The sequence below is a fragment of the Eleginops maclovinus genome, chromosome 11 (assembly GCF_036324505.1).
Source record: "Eleginops maclovinus isolate JMC-PN-2008 ecotype Puerto Natales chromosome 11, JC_Emac_rtc_rv5, whole genome shotgun sequence".
NCBI classification, from domain to species: domain Eukaryota; kingdom Metazoa; phylum Chordata; class Actinopteri; order Perciformes; family Eleginopidae; genus Eleginops; species Eleginops maclovinus.
Window position 1 is genome coordinate 2,299,756 of NC_086359.1, and position 19,007 is coordinate 2,318,762.

The 19,007-nt window shown below is 42.3% G+C and overlaps 1 protein-coding gene across 8 annotated transcripts in view; it reads left to right on the top strand.

The window, feature by feature from the left end:
• The window catches only part of ncam1a (neural cell adhesion molecule 1a), a 234,836-nt gene that overhangs the window by 132,825 nt on the left and 83,004 nt on the right, over positions 1–19,007 (top strand). The gene's annotated exons all lie outside the window — the stretch shown is intronic.

A 19,007-nucleotide genomic window follows, 5' to 3' on the forward strand; every position in this document is an offset into this window, starting at 1 on the left:
TAGATAAACAGCTTTGTCAGGTTCTTAAAATAGCCCGTGTTGTGAACTGTAGTATAGAAGTGCAGGCGTACAAATCATCTTCAAAGGCATTTGCTTTCACGTACAGTAACTAAAGTATGAGGGCATTTTATAAATTGCATCAGAGCTGGTCCCTTTACTGAAAAAAAGGATCAATCCATTGACTGTAAAACATGAAGAAATCAACAGTTGGTAAGTGGCGCTATTTCCCTTTTCCATCTCAAGCATATCCATGGTTTTCTTCTTCAAAAATAATCCCAGTATGGACACATCCATGAACACGGTAACACGATAGATGCAATTGGGATGACACATCATGCAGTCCAAAACAAAATGTTACACAGCAACACATGATTACTTATGTATGCATTTGTTTCCTCCATCTTCTGTGTGGAACAATGCAGAGCCTATATGTGAAATGTGTTTGGCAGCAGCAGGGAGGCAGATACTGTAGAGGCACGTTGCCTCCCACAGTGAGAGGAATGAGGGGGATTTTTCTTGACATGAGATGATATCTGCTCCCCCAGCAGTGGATTTACAGCAGGGATGCTCTCAGAGCGGCGAGAGATTAGATGGACCACCGGCAGATAGGAAATACTGATGAGTAAAGTAAGGCTCTAGTTTTTAGCTGCTGCGATGCATTATTAAGGCTTCCACAGAACACAGGGCTTAATCCAAACTGACAGTGATCACATGGTACATGCAGGAGTTTGCAATTCCCTGCAGGAAACACATTTGAAACTCTAATCATACTTTTGGTGGATGGGGATTTCTAGAAGTGCAGCACCCGTTCAGGGTGTTCCTGTGCCGCTGTTTGGTAGGGAGGCTATGCACGTGTTTAAGGAAGCAACATCGTGAGTGCCGGCGCTCACATGAAAATGTTACATCATTCATTCAGACAAAGCCCTACTAAGGGGGACTGTAGGTGGAGGGTAGTGTCTCCCAATCAGAAGGGAGTGGGGTCAAACCCAGCCCCATAAAGTCAACATGTCGATGTTTCTTTGGATAAGATACTTTACCCCAAATTGCATCCAATAACAGTGTGTGAATGACTATAAATGTTAGCTTTCTTGAGCAGGTGGTACCTTGCATGAAAGACCCCGCCTCTGTTTGAATGGGCGCTGTCTTATATGTAAAGGGCTTTGAAGAGCCGTAAAGACTGGATAAATGGAATCTACTTACCGTTAACCATTAAATGTGCATGCCATAGATTCATCTTTATTCAAAGTGCAGTGTAACTCCAGAAAACCTTCCTGGAAACTCATTGAATGTGTATTTTAGGTGCCCTACTTTCCTATCGACTTCTTCTTATCTGCAAGGACCTTCCAACTCGTTTAACCTTTCCATCCTGAGCCTTTCAGCATTTTAGCAATCGACATGAATATACCAGAGCGAGGACATATGTACATTACAAGGCCAGATAAACATGGTTAAGAGAAGCTTTGCTGCCATGAAAATAAACCCTGAAGTCTCACTCCACCATGCCATGAAAGATTCCTTTGTGCAGAATGCATGCCTTTATATCTTTTCATTTAGCTATGGCTTTAACAATTACTTATTCATTCCTTTATGGTTTTTAAGAACTTGGTGTATTTTAAGTGGTGCATTGGGTGCTGCCAAACTTCACTCCCACATTTCAGTTTTTGACGATTGAAAAATGAATCTAAAATGTGGTCTCATGAAGCACACAGATTCTCAATGAGGTAGTATGGTACCCTCGGGTCTTTTTTAAAATTACATCAGTATAATTGACTATCAGAAAATAGCTTCATCCTTAATAGCTTCACCAAGCACTCCTGAATAAGCAGTGATGGGAATGTGAAGACAGTGTTAAAGAAATCATTAGGGTATGAAAGGAAAAAGTTGAAGAGAAATTATTTTAGGCAGGTGTCTCTTTTCTCCCCGGTGATACAACTGAATGTCAAACCGTCAAACTGAATGTGTGTCTGGTCTTGAATTAAGGAAAGAAGCGGTTTATTTACATGCATAGCCAATGCAACGTGGTTCCTGTTGGCATTCTGGGCTGGTTTGAACAATAAATCACAGTGAAGAGGCCGATGTTGAAAAGGCAGCAGGGTTAACTGCTGGCGTGCGACATAAAAGGCAGAGTCTGAAGGCCAGCGCTGCTTAGTGAGGAGACACATTTGGCATCTATTTATCAGGTATCCAGCTGAGCAGCCTTTTATTGATTTGAGTGGGTGTAAACTGAACCAAAAGAAAAAATTCCACCCACCTTCACATCCACCGCCGCTGTGTGATGTGCAGTGCTTTCAAGGAGCCGTTTTCTGATGAAGAGTTGTAATTTTCCCAGTGTGCTTCATCTTTACCAACCCCAGTAACTGCTTTCACAGCATGTCTGACGCATATAGGACACTGCTGCAGCTCAAAGAGAAATATATCACTGTATACTGCACCACATTTATTTGGTGTCTTAAATTGCTAGTTACCGTATTTTGCTTTTTAGCCACAGCTTCTAAAAAATGTGCTTCTTTTTCCTTTATTTGACGGTTAAAACGTTTCTCAAATAAAACGTTTTTAAGGAAATGTTCCGAATTAAACCTCAATGTTTTTACTCATTCTTAATGCAGGACTTTAACTTGTAATGGAGTATTGTTTACAGTGTTTTATTCAGTAAAACATCTCTCTCGGGGGACTATCACTAATATTGATATGGCATTAAACAGTGACTGTTTCCAGGCAGGAAAAGGTGAAACTCTAACGGACATTTTTGAAGCCCTTCTCAAAATCTCCTCTAATCTGAACGTGTGGACCCTGATGCCTTCATGGACCCTCAGAACTGTGGGACATGCAGGCAGCAGGTCTAAAAAGCAGTGGCAGATCTTGTGCTTTCTTTTCTTTGTCTTGGTTTGATAATGCTGGTGTAACAAGGGTTCCTAAATATCGCTTTGTCTTCTGCCCAGTTTGTAGATCTGGCAGCAGACATAAATCTGAAGGCACTTATACCACCAATTTGTTCTCCAAAAGAAATCAATCCCATTACTTATTACTCCATACAGCGTTACTTTTTAAAATAATACCAGATAATTACAACATCATACTCAAAGCTTAATCTGTGGTTTTATTGAAACAAAATGCCTTCAGACTTGTCGAAACGCTGATGTGACGGAACACTAACTCAGCCGTAAGGTCTTTGGGTAATAAAATGTTGTGAGGGGCTATTGAAAGCCCGGCTGTTCACGAACCCAGAGCATGTTGGATCCTTTATAATTTGCTTAAAGGGCTAAACATGGGAGAAACCTTTAGATTAGAGCGAGATGAGGATGACCTCACTGCCTGCAGGATGGACAGATATCTGCAAGGACTGTACACAGGAAGTCCTTGCAGATGGTGAGCTGTGTCGTGACGACTTGAATTGAGTTGCTCTCATGAGTTTGTCTTTGATCAAACATGATCTGCCGGTCTACAGATGTTCAGAGCCTCGTTGAAACCAACATAACCAATACTGTTAGACAGAGTTGTAATGTTTGCATATCATGTGGAATGAAACCACTGGTGGCTTTGAAATGTGACATGGATATATCGAAGAACCTCTCAACCAATGAAACCATGAAGCTGAACCTTCCACAGTACGGTAGCGTGGATTTTACCTTATTGGACAAAGGTTATTACAGTTAATGAAAGTAAATGACTGCCTATCTAAGGGGAAGGATGACTTTATATTGTCTACATATAACATCAAACCAGACTGTCTCACTTCTCTAGACTGTGTGAGACTGTTTTTATAAAATATCACCGGCCAACTACGGTTAAGTGTGTCATAACACGGGGTAATGGTGGCTTTCAATAGCATAATGCCCTCCAACACATGACCTACATTTAGCACTCCAAGCCACACACACTCCAGAGCCACACACACTCCAGAGCAGCTGGGTGATTGTGATAGACAAATAATAGTGGAGAGATGGAACATATTATTGTAATCAGGGATCCATCATGTCTACACACTGCTATTTCGACATAACCAGCGTCGAAGAGTCAAGCTAACGGTTAACCCTAACCCTAACCTACTCCACATTTTTACCACAGAAGTCTCCACAGTATAGATTCTGCAAAGTGCTATCCTCCAATCAGAACACACCGTTCTACAAGCATGTGTGTGATCTCAGCCGTAAGCTGCCGGAGGTTGTTTTGAATATGATAAGAGCGTGTTGAACAGCGGTAAGACGGCTCGTCATGTCCTTGAGTGCATCTTCGTGTTCATTGCGCGTTGCATCTTGGGTGTAACGGGCCGCAGTATCGGCCTTAAAGAGTCAGACGTACGGTTAACCCTAACCCTAAGTAAGAAACATGAATTATCCTTTTCACCACAGAAATCTCCTCAGTATGGATTCTGTGAAGTACTAGCATCCAATTAGAAAACACCCTTCTGCTTCATCTACACAGTAAGGGTTTATGTGATGTGCTTTCTTCAGTATTTTAAGACCATGTTGAGCAAATCTCCAGCCTCCTCTCATAAGGGCAGAGGTATCACCACGTGTCATGTCTTGGCTCACACTAAGTGCATTTCCGTGTTCATTTGTGCTCCCTCGATGCCCATGTGATTTGTCCAGATAACAAGCTTATGCAACAATCAAGCGTAACATATGGTTTAAACTGCAGTCCTCTGAAGACCGGCTAATTGGACGGTGTAGGTGGATTGTTAGAATGCATAAAAGACATATTTGTTCATTATTGTTCATGCAGGTTTCGTTTGCATTGAAGTATTTTTTAGCTGCACATGGTGTGTGTTGACGGCTTTAAAGAGCTCATTAGGGCTTAATTACCCAGCATTCCATGAGGTGTAGGTTGGTGTGTTGCAGAGGCCAAAATATTGTTGTGTTAAAATTCTGATTAAATAAAAATGAAATTGTCGTTCATGCTGTTATTTTAGTAGATACATGTTAATCAGTTTTTTGGTATATTTCCACATTTGATTTAAAACAGTGTCTTATTTATTTCCCCTAAGTGTTTCCTTTTTGCTCAAAGGAAACCCCCTGCTGAGATCTATTCAGCTGTTCACAAGAGTCTTTGGCAAGCTCTCCTAAAGAAAGACACTCACTTCAAATAGCTCGAGAAGACAGATAAAACTCTGCACTTACTGTATGTTGTTGTGGGTTCAGAAGACCTCAAAAGACTCTGACTGTCTAAGAAATAGTTTCTTGAAAAACAAAGAAGGACTAGCAGTGATAAGGATTGCTTCATACCCTTAAAGGATTCACTTCTCCATGTTAGGTTTAACATCCAGCACGTTGGTAAATGTATTGAATTTTTTCCCCGGAAGAAATCAATACATTTCATGGACGTTTGTGAGCCTGATATTTTTTATCTCATAACTCCTACACATACAAAGCAACATACTTATTACACATTCACAGATGTGCAGAGGGAATTTGTGTGATCTGGTTGCTGATCTGGAACAGTTAGCAAAAGAGCAGCTTATGCAACGTGCCCCGAGTGACTCTTGGCTATAAAGTGGTGCAGGAATGAGTCCTAAACCCAGAAATGAGTCTGTTTTGTTCACTCGAAGTAAACAACTCGAAGTGATTGATAGCCTGAAATAAGGTCTGTGGTTAACCTGAACCTGGAGAAATGTGACGTTTTATTCTATGATATAAAATACGTCCATTTAAAAATGGTGGTTGCTGACAGGTGTGTCAATGAGACGACTAAACGTCATCCCGCCGAACATTAGCCTCCTTTAGCTTAGCGGTAGTGACGTGAAGTCATGTGACCGTGCTGTAGTTCCTTTATAGCCCAACATTAGCCGCCTTTAGCTTAGCGGTGGTGATGTGAAGTCATGTGACCGTGCTGTAGTTCCTTTATAGCCCAACATTAGCCACCTTTAGCTTAGCGGTGGTGACGTGAAGTCATGTGACCGTGCTGTAGTTCCTTTATAGCCCAACATTAGCCACCTTTAGCTTGGCGGTGGTGACGTGAAGTCATGTGACCGTGCTGTAGTTCCTTTATAGCCCAACATTAGCCTCCTTTAGCTTAGCGGTGGAGACGTGAGGTCTTGTTACCGTGCTGTAGTTCCTTTATAGCCCAACATTAGCCTCCTTTAGCTTAGCGGTGGTGACGTGAAGTCATGTGACCGTGCTGTAGTTCCTTTATAGCCCAACATTAGCCTCCTTTAGCTTAGCGGTGGTGACGTGAAGTCATGTGACCGTGCTGTAGTTCCTTTATAGCCCAACATTAGCCTCCTTTAGCTTAGCGGTGGAGACGTGAAGTCATGTGACGGTGATGTAATTTCGTCACAACTTCCAGTGGTATTATTTTTCGATGTGAGCCTGCAGGGCAAAAATGTATAAGAATCCTAAACGTTTGTTTGGCGCTGACCTTATTTTCGGCAATATTCTGAAATCCAATGTTTTTTGTGGATGGAACCAGGTAGATGCTACCTGCAGGGTCCGCCTACAACAACATGTCATGACTGCACCACTCTACAATGGCAGGCCTTAGATAAACAGTATTCCTGTAATATGTTTCTATAAGTCTGTGAAATGGCGTGTTTGGCACACATCTTATTTTCTGCAATATTCAAGAATCGCATAGTTTTTTTGTCAAGGGACTCCTTAGGGTCCTCTTCACTTTCTGGCAGTGCTCCCGAAAATACATAATCACTACAGCACTCAGTTTGGGTCAGGCAGAATGGGACATACTTGTGTTTGCAAAACTGCTTTAACCAAACAATCAGAATGGAATTCATTTCCTCCACATATGGTCCGACTTGGATAAAAATAATCTCAATCTGTTGTCCTGTTGACTCAGTCTAGAGTTTCTTCCGTGTCACTGGTGTTTATATCCACCGCCCCTCCTCTTGCTTTTGCAGAATCCAGCCCTCCATTTTAAAATCCCATAGAAATGCATGAGGTGTCATCGCTGCTTTAGCACTCACCACGTATTAGCACTAACTCTCATTTTGAGTTTGTGATAATTTATGACCCCTTAAATGGATTGGCTTTATTGTCAGGAGAGCCACAAGTCAGAGCGGCCGTGGTGATGCATTCCGTATCCCTACTCCTGATGTTTCTCTCCAGCTATTGAGAGCCAGAATAGCTTAAAGCAAAAGAACAGATGCCACGCTTTCAACATTTATTTTTCAATGCAGATCAAAGGGGAAACTCTGCCTTGCACCAAGGTTTTTTTGGGGACAAGACCCAAGAGAACCAGTGAGCCTCCAACAAAACAACCCTATGGTGCTTCATCAAAGTGTGTTCTGATGGTGGAGATGTACACCCTGTGAATAGTGGGTGGATGAAGCATGGCCTACCCATGTCAGGTCACAAAGAAATGTTCCCTTTCCATTTCATATGCATACATGCATAATTGGTGTGGGAGATTGCCATGGAAACCACTATAACTGGGATTAATTCCTGACAGCGGTCGCAGCCTAAATGAATGACTGTGGGAATTGGGGCGAGTTCTACATAAGACAACTGAGAGCAGGAGTAAATTTAGCTGCCCTCAGAACAGAGAGCTGCTAGAAAACTCAAACGGTGGCAAGAGAAAAGCACACTGGATTTTACACAAGATGAAGAAGTGACTGAATAACCAGGTTATTCTCCATTCAGCCTCACTGTGGAACATGTTATCAGTGTTAGCATATAAGGGATCTCTGAACGACTCAGTCTAGAGAATAGGATTTGTAAGCCGGGAAGTCTATGCAGTTTTAGCCTTTACCAAAAAGGATGCTTGCACCGATTTTAATCTAGCACTAGTCCATTATGGTCATACTCAGAAACAACCGTGGGGGGACCAACCTTTTGCCAGTTTCAGTTCAGCCATTCCTCCTGCTTGCCTTCTTCTCAGTAGTTTCCGGTCAGAGCTGTTGACCCACCTAAGAGAACCAACACATCCAACCTTTACTTGAAAGACTCTGAACAGTTTATTCTGCCCTGACAACAACAAAAAAAGTGCAGAATATACTTTTGTTCACCATCTCGCGTCCATGACCTACTGTACCACCACGTTCAACTGCTCTAGTGCTGGGAAATTGTTTTTTCGGGGGGGTTTCTTAAAGATAAAAAGAGCCGAAGGACACAAGATATTTCTCGGATGAATTGAACTCCAGGTTGTGCTTTCATCAACCCCCGCCCTCTCAATCCTTGGCTGCCATTACTATGTACATCTGGACCCAGGGGAGCCAGACTTTGTTTCTGTGGCCACGGGAAGACAATAGACACTGTGGGTAAGGCACACTACCAAAGGTGTCTGTTTACCATGACAAAGCTGGGGGCCAAGCAGTGGTCACCATAGCCGCAGGCAAAGCAGCTCGCCGGTATATAAATCCTTCAACCAAACACACACAGTCACATACACAGCCTGCAGTGTGTACAAACAAGAGGCCATAAACATACGCACAAATATAAACCCAAAGAAAATACAGATACATACCCCCCTCCCGCCAGGTTCTGCAACACACCACCCACAGAGACCACAGAAATGCGCAACACAGAACCAGAAATTGGAAGCATTTGGGGACTTCCAAACACAGTCTCTTTTGTCTCTGTCTGCTGTTCTTCACGACATTTTGAGCAAGAGTTTTGCAAGCTATGCAGAATTGTCGGATTTGCTTTTTCCTCGCTTTGGGAATTCTTTCATCGGTCTCATTTTCATAGCTTTTTACTCCAACGGATTTGTGATTTAGACATGTCCTTTGTCTTAGATTGGAAACGTAAATGATATCAAGGAAGAGTACCAGATGTTTTATTTCCATAGTTTAATGGTCTTCAGATGGACCCTGCGATGTCAAATGTCCCTTTGTTGAAACTGAACATATAGGCAGATTGAGTCGTATTTACCGCTGCTTAGCAAATGATCCTTGGACTGGATCTGATTAAATGACTCCTAGTTGATGTCCAATTAAAATGGTCCTCGGTTTACAGAGTATAAAAAGGAAAATACATTCCCGAGAGACAAGGCTTTTTCTATGATTGCCTATCAAGTCCATGGCCTTCAGAATGGGATACTCTGCGTTTTTTATTTCACTCATTTGCTTTCCAAATCACACCAGAGACCAGGGTTGAATGCTGGACAAAAACCCCCCCAAAAAAACACAGTTTGAGGAAGATTGCAGATTTATTTTAGTGAAGTAAACACACCTGACCTTTGGCCTTAGTCCATGAGCATAACCTTAAAAACAGTCTTGAATAAAGGTTGTTTTGAGCAGTCTTTGCTCTTATTCAGTACACCCTGAATGATCTGTCCTCTGATGCTAACGAGAATTAGCCTCTCTAGCTGCAAAAAGATACTAATGCCATTTATTTTTTGCAGAATGCACATGTGCTGTGTATCCATCTATACATCCCATATCTCCACAGCACAGAATGAAAGCTGGTTTTCACTCAGTCTGCATCAAAATACTTCTTATACTCAGGGGGGGTATTTGGTAAAGAGCAGTTGAGGGTGATTTCCAGGACAGCTGGAGTGGAAAGCAAACTGTTTACCCCTTTTAGAAATAATCTGAGCTGAAAAACAACATTATAAAACAGGAAGGAGAAATACTTGGAGGCCACAGAAGCTGTCTGGCGCACTGTCAATATAGTATTGATGAAGTATTTTAAATTCTAAGGTTCATGAGAATGTGTTTTCCTTCCAATAACATTTAAGAATTTCCAGCTCGAGCTGTGAAATGCTGCAGAATATGGGAGGTAAAAAAGAGTGGAATGCATATCAAGAAAGTCTAGCTATCCCCGAAGGCATGCTGCATACTAACTGTTACATTTATCTGAATCTCCCCATGAGGATGAGCAGCCCAGATAGTGTGTTGCTTGCTGCTTTGTTGATAACAGCGGTCAGGAGAGACAGCTCTGTAGGCTGCAGACGGAGGAGAGGAGGCAGCACAACACAGGCAGAGGTTGTCCTCACTAATTAAAATGTTTCTGCAGGGCCTCTCTCGCTGCTTTCCAAGGTTTTTAGATGTGCACTGTGTCTATGCTAGCAGCTATTTATATATATATATATATATACTGTGTCTCAACTGGGCTCAGTTCCATCAGTACGCGAATTTAGACCATGTAGACTGTGCCCTCACAGGAAATGAGGGTCTAGCTGTTAGCTATCTGGCTAGTTAGCAACGTAGCAAATCATTATATAATGCTCAATTTACCCCAAGGAATTAACAGTGGCTTCTTTTCAACACTGGTATAGTAAGCTAACTGTAATCATGGTCGCAAATCTTCCGCTACGTAGCAAAGATGGAGGTATGTTAGGCCATATTTTGCATTGGGACGCACTCATGCACTCAAAATAGCAAATACAGCCCTGAAGCTGCCTTCACATGGTTAGCTAATGGGGAGGTTGGTCACAGAGCCTCACGGTAAACACAGTTAGTTACGTTTGGTTATACGGTTACCTCCCTTGCTGGCGTGCACCGCGTCATACAGCTGTCATCTGAGTGGTTGCACGTCAAAAGGTCAGCAGTAAACCAGGTCAGCGTTGAAATAATTTAAACCTGGCAATCGTTTCGAGCGGTGTGCTACGCTGATGGTAGTGCTTCAGCCATGTCAGCGCTATCCATAGGAAAAAATTAACAACCTATCATGTTGCTTTACTGCCTATCATGTGAATGCAGCTTGACTCTAACTCTCCAGAGTAAGCAAACTGAGAAAACACCCCAAAATAAGTTTCCCAGACTGTCTCGTATGCCACCTCTGTCAGAGCATCGTCTTACGTGACGTTATTGAAAAATAAATCATCATTTGGTCCACAAAGTTATTGACAAACTCTCAATTTGAAATATGCGGTCAATAGCGATACCCAGCAGAAACACATTGTTGAATAAATCCAGATGCCCCAATATTTCAGTCAGGAACACCATATGTGCTTTTCCACTTGGGAGCGACTGTGGGCCTATTTATGGCAGCTTGTGCTCATTTTTCAAGGGCAAGGTGTTTTTTTTGGTTGCATGCAGTCACCGAATTCTCCTGCTCTTCTCTCTGTCTATTCCTGTTATCTCTCCTCTGTTCTCATTCCTCGGCACTTACTCTGTCTTCACTCCCTGCTGCCTTATGTACATGCATTATTTAACAACGTGAGGAGGGAAAATGCTATAATAGAGTGTCTCAGCATCCAGCCGGACCACAGAGACATGTTATTTTTACCAATCTCTTTCGCCCCATTCAGAAGGTTAAATAATGTATGTGTTGGAGGCACATCCACTCTGTGAGATGCAGAGAGGAGGGGGGGATGCAGACAGGAAGCATCAGTATGCCAAGTGTGTCATTAGGATGATACCAGCCTCTGACAGATTGTGGATTTCGGAAGAATTTCTCCATTGGATCCTCGCAGGGGAAAATAAGATAGGATGGGAGAGGGAGTTGGTGCAGGAATCTGATTTCCACTGCCGTCTACAAATCCCCTCTCTGTTTGTTTCCCCCTCCGACTCACACTGTGCAGCGCCTGTTCCTCATCCTGTGCGATTTTTATTGAATCCCAGGAAATAAGAGTTCAGGTGTTAGTACTCACTCGGGGTTTTGTTGTTTTGCTTTTAATCAGATTCGTTCTTTAGCGTCAATAAAGAGGAATGTCACGCGTCTGTGCTTCACCTTCACTGTAATGCAATCATCTGCAATATTCCTATCACACCCACGCTTATTGTCTCACAATGACTTTATCTCTCTGCGCCTTTCTGCAAATTAGCAAAAATCTCGCCTTATTCTGGGCTCCAAAACAGCTGCATTTAATATCTTCAACAGCAAATACAATAAAGTCCTGGGTCCATGACTTGCTGAGGTCGCCCCTCCCTCATTAATATTCATGTTTCACTTGAGGCTCAGTACCATGCAGTCCAGAGGCCGGGTGTATTCGTATTAAACATGACATGACAGTGGAGCACGTCAAACATTATTGCTGCTGGTCAAGGTCATGACTGTGACTGTGTCAACATATTCAACATGACAACGACCTGCTGCTACTGATGTTTGTATTGTTGTTGTGCTCCTCCTGTATACCCAGCTCAAACACTCCAATCCCTCTTGATGTCATGCAGTGTTAAGGCGTTGATAAACCATCCCGCCTTTTTCGTTGGGGCAGCTCAATGTGTGCGGGAAGATTTCAGATATCCCCTGACAAATGGGAGAAATTCCAGTCAAATATTGAACGTTAAATAAAGGCAATCTCTAGAAGTAAAAAGCTAACGGCAATGAAGGATGCTTGTCATACTGCCCTCACTAGCTGGTGCAATGGTGATGTATTTGTGTAGGCTGATCCGGAAGTCAGCATTGCTAGGGGTCCCTTGAACAATATGCGTCAATCTAATCTGCAGAAGTGAGAAGCTTATGCTAGCTATAAACAAACTACATCACATGACAGGACTTTGCGTCACTAGTGCTAAGCTAAAGGTGGCTAATAATACTAACTAACAGTACACAAGTATTGCCTTCTGTACGACAGACCCAAAAGTGGTTAAATGATAACTAATTTCAGGATTTTTTGGACTACTTCCTGTAGGACTTTATTACAGCTGAAGGATTTTGAATGTCTCTGGCTTTTACAGATTTTCCCAGTCCTGTAAATACCAGCTACACTGGTGCCATCAACATGTTTACTGGAACATTCTGAACCTTAGCACCGCTGTTGTGAATGAAACATCTCTACCTTTATTATCTGGAATCAGTCCATCTGCTCTGAATGCACTGAGCATATAAAGTAGATATTCACATCTTGTTAATTGCTGTTATTATTCATAAATTATCTCTAATTATTACCTTCAGCAACAGGTGTGCATCATTCACCGACACCGCCGCTGTGACTTCTGGCTGTATAACGAAGCCATTGATTTTCAACACAGTAACTAACCGAGGAGAGGGAATCATTCATCACATCACTCATTATAGCGATGCTTTTTACTCCATAGAAGGCTCTATCCTTTCAGAAGGACGTGGAGGCAATTGCTTCTTTTCATAAAATGTGCTCTCACATAGCACGCTGATATGCTAAATGTAAGCTGTGAATAACTGCAAGAACATTCTGACCATTAATATGAAGGTTTTTGGGAGGCTATTCTTTGATATCCATTGAAAGCAATCAGTAGCAGTGGCGTGTCAAGGTATCGACTAGGTGTCGTACATTTCCCCTCTCTGGAACAAATAAAGCAAATCTGATTCTGAAAGTATTTCTGATTGCAGTGTGGTATTAATATGGTCGACCCTGAAGTCTTTCCTACTCGGGGGACACTTTAGTTTCTGAGGCAAATGATTGATATGTTAGGACAACAACGGAACCAGTTCTGGATTTTAAGGAAAAGATTCATTAAAAGATTACACGTATGAAAGTTGCTTTCCATTTTTCTAAGAAAAGTTTGACATTTATAAAAAGCAAACTTGCGTACGAACATGAACTGCGGCTGAGCTGGGGAACGAGATAATTTGACAGCGTGAAAATGGTGTGAAAGTGATGACGCAGAATGAAATGTAATAAGAGTTAATTACCAAAAATGAAGGTATGTACAAAGGATGCAGTGGTAGAGTTCAATGAACATTAATTAGGGGCACTTTAGGCAGCTGTAGGTGTGATGTCATCTCGTACAGGTGCCTTTATTTCAATCTGATTGGGCTTTAGAAGGCATGTGCACCGTCTGAGTAAATCTGAGTACTTCTTAGATCTGTGAGTAACCTTTTCTCGTTAATCCCAGTTACAGTTTTATAAACGTGGCCCCAGATTGGAAGTTATTCAAACATGTGTAATTTGTATCGAGTTAAACTTCCTCTCATTATTTCTGGAAAGCTCCATCATCATCAGACTGAAAAGGGCAGAAGAAAAACCTTTCCCTGCTGCATTAGTACAGCCAAACAGCAGGGAAGGTGTTTCCAGGGACGGCGAGAGCTTTCAGCCGTTCAATCGATGTTTCTCTGGCCTTTGTTGACGATGACAAGTGTCAGATCAGGTGTCCTTTTTGAGGAAGATTTATTCCAGAAAGAACTGTGGAGCCAAATCCAATTAAAGTAGAATCTGTCAGGAGAAAAATGTCTTTAGATCGAACGTTAGGGATTCATAGCAACTCCATTTCACTCAGTTTCTCCGATAACTGGCAAACCTTTTCCTCTCCATCTATTCCCTTAGTCCTCCTTTAAATCCTCTCTGTGAATCTAACACTGTCCTCTGACATTCAAACTACTGACTCATTTGTTCTGAATTGACATAATCCTGTTCAAACCAGACACTTTTATCAAGCGTAGTTAGGGTTAGGGCTGAGAATCGTGGCACTGGCCTACTAATCTGTGAAGTGGTTTGGCAAGTTAGCACAGTCTTTATGGGTATCCTGACGCCGAGGACCAGAGGCCAGGTGTAAGGGTTTTCCCGCCCTCTTGCTATGTCCAAAGGTCCAACGATCATTGGACTCCATTCCTGAGATAATCAGGACTGGAAGTGATTTACCTTTCCATCATATTTAAACCAGACAGGCAACAGGTAGGGAAAGAGGTAGGGTTGGCGTTCGGGGCGTTGAGAACTGGAAATATTCCCCTCCACTTTAAGATCAGTCATAAATCAGTTAGCATATATTTCACAGTGAACACCGGTTCCTCTTCTCCTCCTGTGTGAGCAGAGCGTATTTCAGGAGAATCTCTTTGGGTAATAGCAGCAGCCACTCTCAATGCTCTAAACTTAAGTACAGCTGCATGGCTAATGAAGTTGACATGGCGCTAATGCTCATGATACACTTCCATTCAGTTGAGTTGTCAGTGGTGTAACAAGCTTATGCTCATCATACGTGTGTATTCAGCAGTAATTGCCTCAATGAAGGTTCCCCTTTTAAAGCAGTATTGTTCATGGTCACCACGCTAAAGTGAGTCATGTGATGTTTTATAGTGATGTGTGGAAAGTGGCACTCGATGAGAGTAGTCGCCATGGCATCAGTACTCATTTTAAATACCTGAAATGGTACTTTGTTTCTCTGCCATACAGGGTGGAAAACTGCAACACACTCCTGATCAAACACGCCTTTGGGACTAAGATGGGATTTGCCTTTTTTATTTTTTTCACTTTTAGCGGCAAGAAAATTATCTCCAAACCCACGATTGACATTTGCATTTTCTTACACATTGTACTTGGATTTAGCATTTTGCTTTTGGAAGGGTTTACACTCCGGTTACATGCACCAATGGATGCAAAGAGGCCGTTTACAAGTTTGCAAAAATGTGTTTGCATTCAGTGTGAAAGCATTGAGAGATTAAACAGTGTTGAAGCAAAGTGTGATTCAATGATGAGGGTGTTTGAATCACACTTCGTTCTGTCAGATCAACATGTTTTGAGTCAGTCATTTTGAAGGATTGCTTTAAGGCACCAGTGAATGCCGGACCAGTATCACCTCCATAATGAGGCTGCCCAGTTGACCCCACACAAGGCTCTTGACTCCATTTCCAAAGAATATGTGAAGTCAGTGAGTTTGTTTTGGGCTACACCCGAAACCAATAATTTTAGTCTATATTTTTCTCAACATTTTGGATCATTTTCACCAACAGACAACAAATAAGGAACTCATCAGACTGTGTTAATGACACAGGTCTGAAGTGGTAATCTATATGTTTTCCAAACAAATTCCTAGAAATATATCCTAATATCAAGAGGAACTTTTAGCATAACAAATAATAACTTAAGAGATATTCCAGACCAGTTTTCTTCGTCTCTTGGGGGCGGTGGAGGCAAAGTCCGTGCGGCTTGGGAACCGCAAGGCCACCGGTTCAGGTCCCCGAAAGACCAAGACAGACCGAGGTGTCCCTGAGTAAGGAACCTTGTTTTATATGCTTCCTCAACAGATTCCTGGACATTTCTATTCAAACAAATGAGAGAAACTGCTCTCATGAGGAGGTGGGAGTGATTCTATAGGATGTCTGTATTTAGCTTTGACTTATTACAGACACTATGGGATCTTTAATTGGGTCTTTGGGGTTAAACTCCTATACATCCATTCACTGAAATATTGTTTCAATATGGATTTATTTAATTAGGAAAGGACCAGACCCTTTATTGTGTAAAAAAACCCACTTATGTTCTTAATAAATCATTTCTATCCTGGTCTTGGGTCTCTGTACTTCAGCAGACACTTCTACGGTGGTCTGTTTTCTTCGGTTGGGATCACAGATGCATTGTGGGAGCTCAGCTCAAATTGAGAGGTGGATTAAGGTCCCTACATTGCAGCTGACGGATATCCAAGCTGTGTGTTAGTGGTCGACAGTTTCTCAGTTGCAAGCCGTCTTTAAGGAGATCGGTAGCGTCACTCTGCCGGGTGATTGACAGCCAAGGCTTGAAGAAAGGTTAAAGGAAAGTGCTCAGAAATACCCCGGTGGTGTGTGTGTGTGTGTGTGTGTGTGTGTGTGTGTGTGTGTGTGTGTGTGTGTGTGTGTGTGTGTGTGTGTGTCTGTGTGTCTGTGTGTCTGTGTGTCTGTGTGTGTGTGTGTGTGTGTGTGTGTGTGTGTGTGTGTGTCTGTGTGTCTGTGTGTCTGTGTGTGTGTCTGTGTGTGTGTGTGTGTGTGTGTGTGTAAATGCTGAAATTAAGTGTCCATTTGTTTGTGGGAGAAGCAATGTGTGGACGGATAAAAAGACTCTAGAGGAATGCATTAACAAGCCATTCTCAATTATGTAAAATACTTTCATTCTAGGGAGGAATCCCCATCAATTATGAATCCAAACCGCATCCCAGCAGTTTTTTCTGCTTCCCTAATATCCACCCTGGCCTCTTATTGTATCATCCACTGGTATGAGGATGCTTTGCTTTGCATTCATTTCTGGTTGGGTGGGGAGGATGCTGGAAGTGTCTGCAGTCCTGTGAGGGATGGTGTGAGGGAAAAGCACAGAAGTGGCCGCAGGCTGTAAAGCGATTGCAAAAGATCCAATTGGATTTAAGGTTAGCCTCTGTTCATGGAGGCTGCCACATCCAATCCCCACTGCGGGCTCAGCTTGATTCAGTGGGCTGTATAGACTGAGGCTTGGACATACGCCACATCTGATCCTCTCTCCCACACCACAGTTTGAACCACTCCGTACTGTACACACACCTTCAAATCTGCCTTTTATTAAAAGTGCTTTGTTTAGCTGATTTTAAAACCCCATTTATCAGTGCCCGATTGATCGTAGTGTCTCTTTATTACCCGTAACGAATGAGAACATTTCTCACCTAAGGGCTGTTAATTCGGGTTGAATTCACTTCCTTTGTAACACTATGCTTTTTGTCGGTCATAACACCATTTCCCCCTCCTCCTGTTGGATCTGCTATGGGCGTGTGATTTCTATTTATGTCAAACTTGTACAAATGAGTAGATGCTTATAACCACCTGACTTTTACATCCTATACACATTTACTGTCTTTCTTTGTTTTGCCTGATCCAGGTAGCAACTGATTGTGTCTGCTGATATTGAGATCAACCTGAAGCAGCCCTTTTATGCTCCAAATAAAGATCGGAAGATGTGCTTATTAGGGCCCCTTTAATGTTCGTCATGACAGTGAAAGAAGTACAGTTTTAGAGTTATTACCAATACTAATTATAAAGTCAACTTTCAACAAGCTGTTGAGCTTTGCAGGGAAATCAGAACCAGTCCTTTGAGGATTTTTAAATAGCTTGAATTGTGTTTGAATCCACTTCTTTTTACTCTCCTTCGTAAGACTTCCATAAATCAAGAATTATATTAAGCTTTCTGAGACACAACACTACAGGACTCTGATTGGTTAATTGGTTAACTGGGGAATTGATTTTCAATAATCACAATGCTGGATCTCTCCCCATAGATGAACAAATCTGAAATAACCAAACTGGGTCATTAAGATACACCCTTTGTGGGTTTCTGTAAGAAACGTCTGAATTGTAGTAGTTTTTATTTTTTGCTTCCAAGACCCTCCGTCCCTGTGTTTGTCCTGATTACGCCACCATTAATTCTGGAGTAATCATCACCCAACACTCCACACATCGTCCATTATCAGGCAGAAAAATAGGAAATTAAAAAGAGTAATAACACAAGGCCGTGTTCTCCGGGAACGTGTTTGACTGATGACGGTAAACACTCAAGCAGAGGTCGGGTTGCAAAAGATCAACCTGATTCATTTTTCCTCCCTTCAGCCTTCCATGATCTGTAGCACATTCTGTCCTCCTCTGACGGGGTTAATTGTGTCATTGTGACAACGTTTTTTACAGGTTAGCTGATTGATGGGATCAGCCTTTGAAAGGTGGCAATTAGATTCTTCAAATTGTTACAGAGACCGATCCTCTCGAAAGGGGTTCATGAGCAGAAACTGCATTCACTCAAGCACAATTCTGAGGTATTATAACAGGATTCCAGCTGTTAGGATGTGACTCCAAAAGTCTGTCCACTTCTTGTGCAAAAGTATTTTAATGACTTGTGCAGTGTGTGCTTTGGACGAGTGTATGTTGATAACCGATGAACCCTGCAGCTAAGGAGCTCCTGAGGTGCCTGCAGGGGAAGCTCTGACTGACTCCATTTCAGCAAGTTTATCTAAAGCACTCTCTGCCAAAAGTGCTCGCGGGTCATTTAGCCACTGTCAACAATTCAGATGAGGGTGCTGGCCCATGAAGGATAACAAGACGGCAGCTCCTCAAACACTCGGAAAGCTGCGAGGAGTTTAAACGAAGCTTTTTTGAAACCCTCTGTACGTCCTATATGGAGGACATAAGGGTAACACACAGAATGTTATACTGTATATCAACACAGGATTAAATTAGCTTTAGGCGGTGATAGCATCGCCGGCAAAGCAGGGGGTTCACATTTTATTCTTTTGTAAAGTTTCCTTTAAGATATATTTGGCCATGATTCATTAAAACCCAGAGGAGATGTGATCTGAAATGTACACATTCTGGTTGTGTTTCCTCTGGAGTGTAGAAATGTTCTTGAGAGACAGGCTCTGTAAAAGGATAAAGACCTTGATGTAGTTAGATGGTGTACTGATTGCTGCTGCTGTGTGTGGTGTGTATCGGTTTCTTCATCATTAGTATGTGAGGGAGTTTTCACACAGTGATTTTCAGCTCGGTGAGATGCAGGGC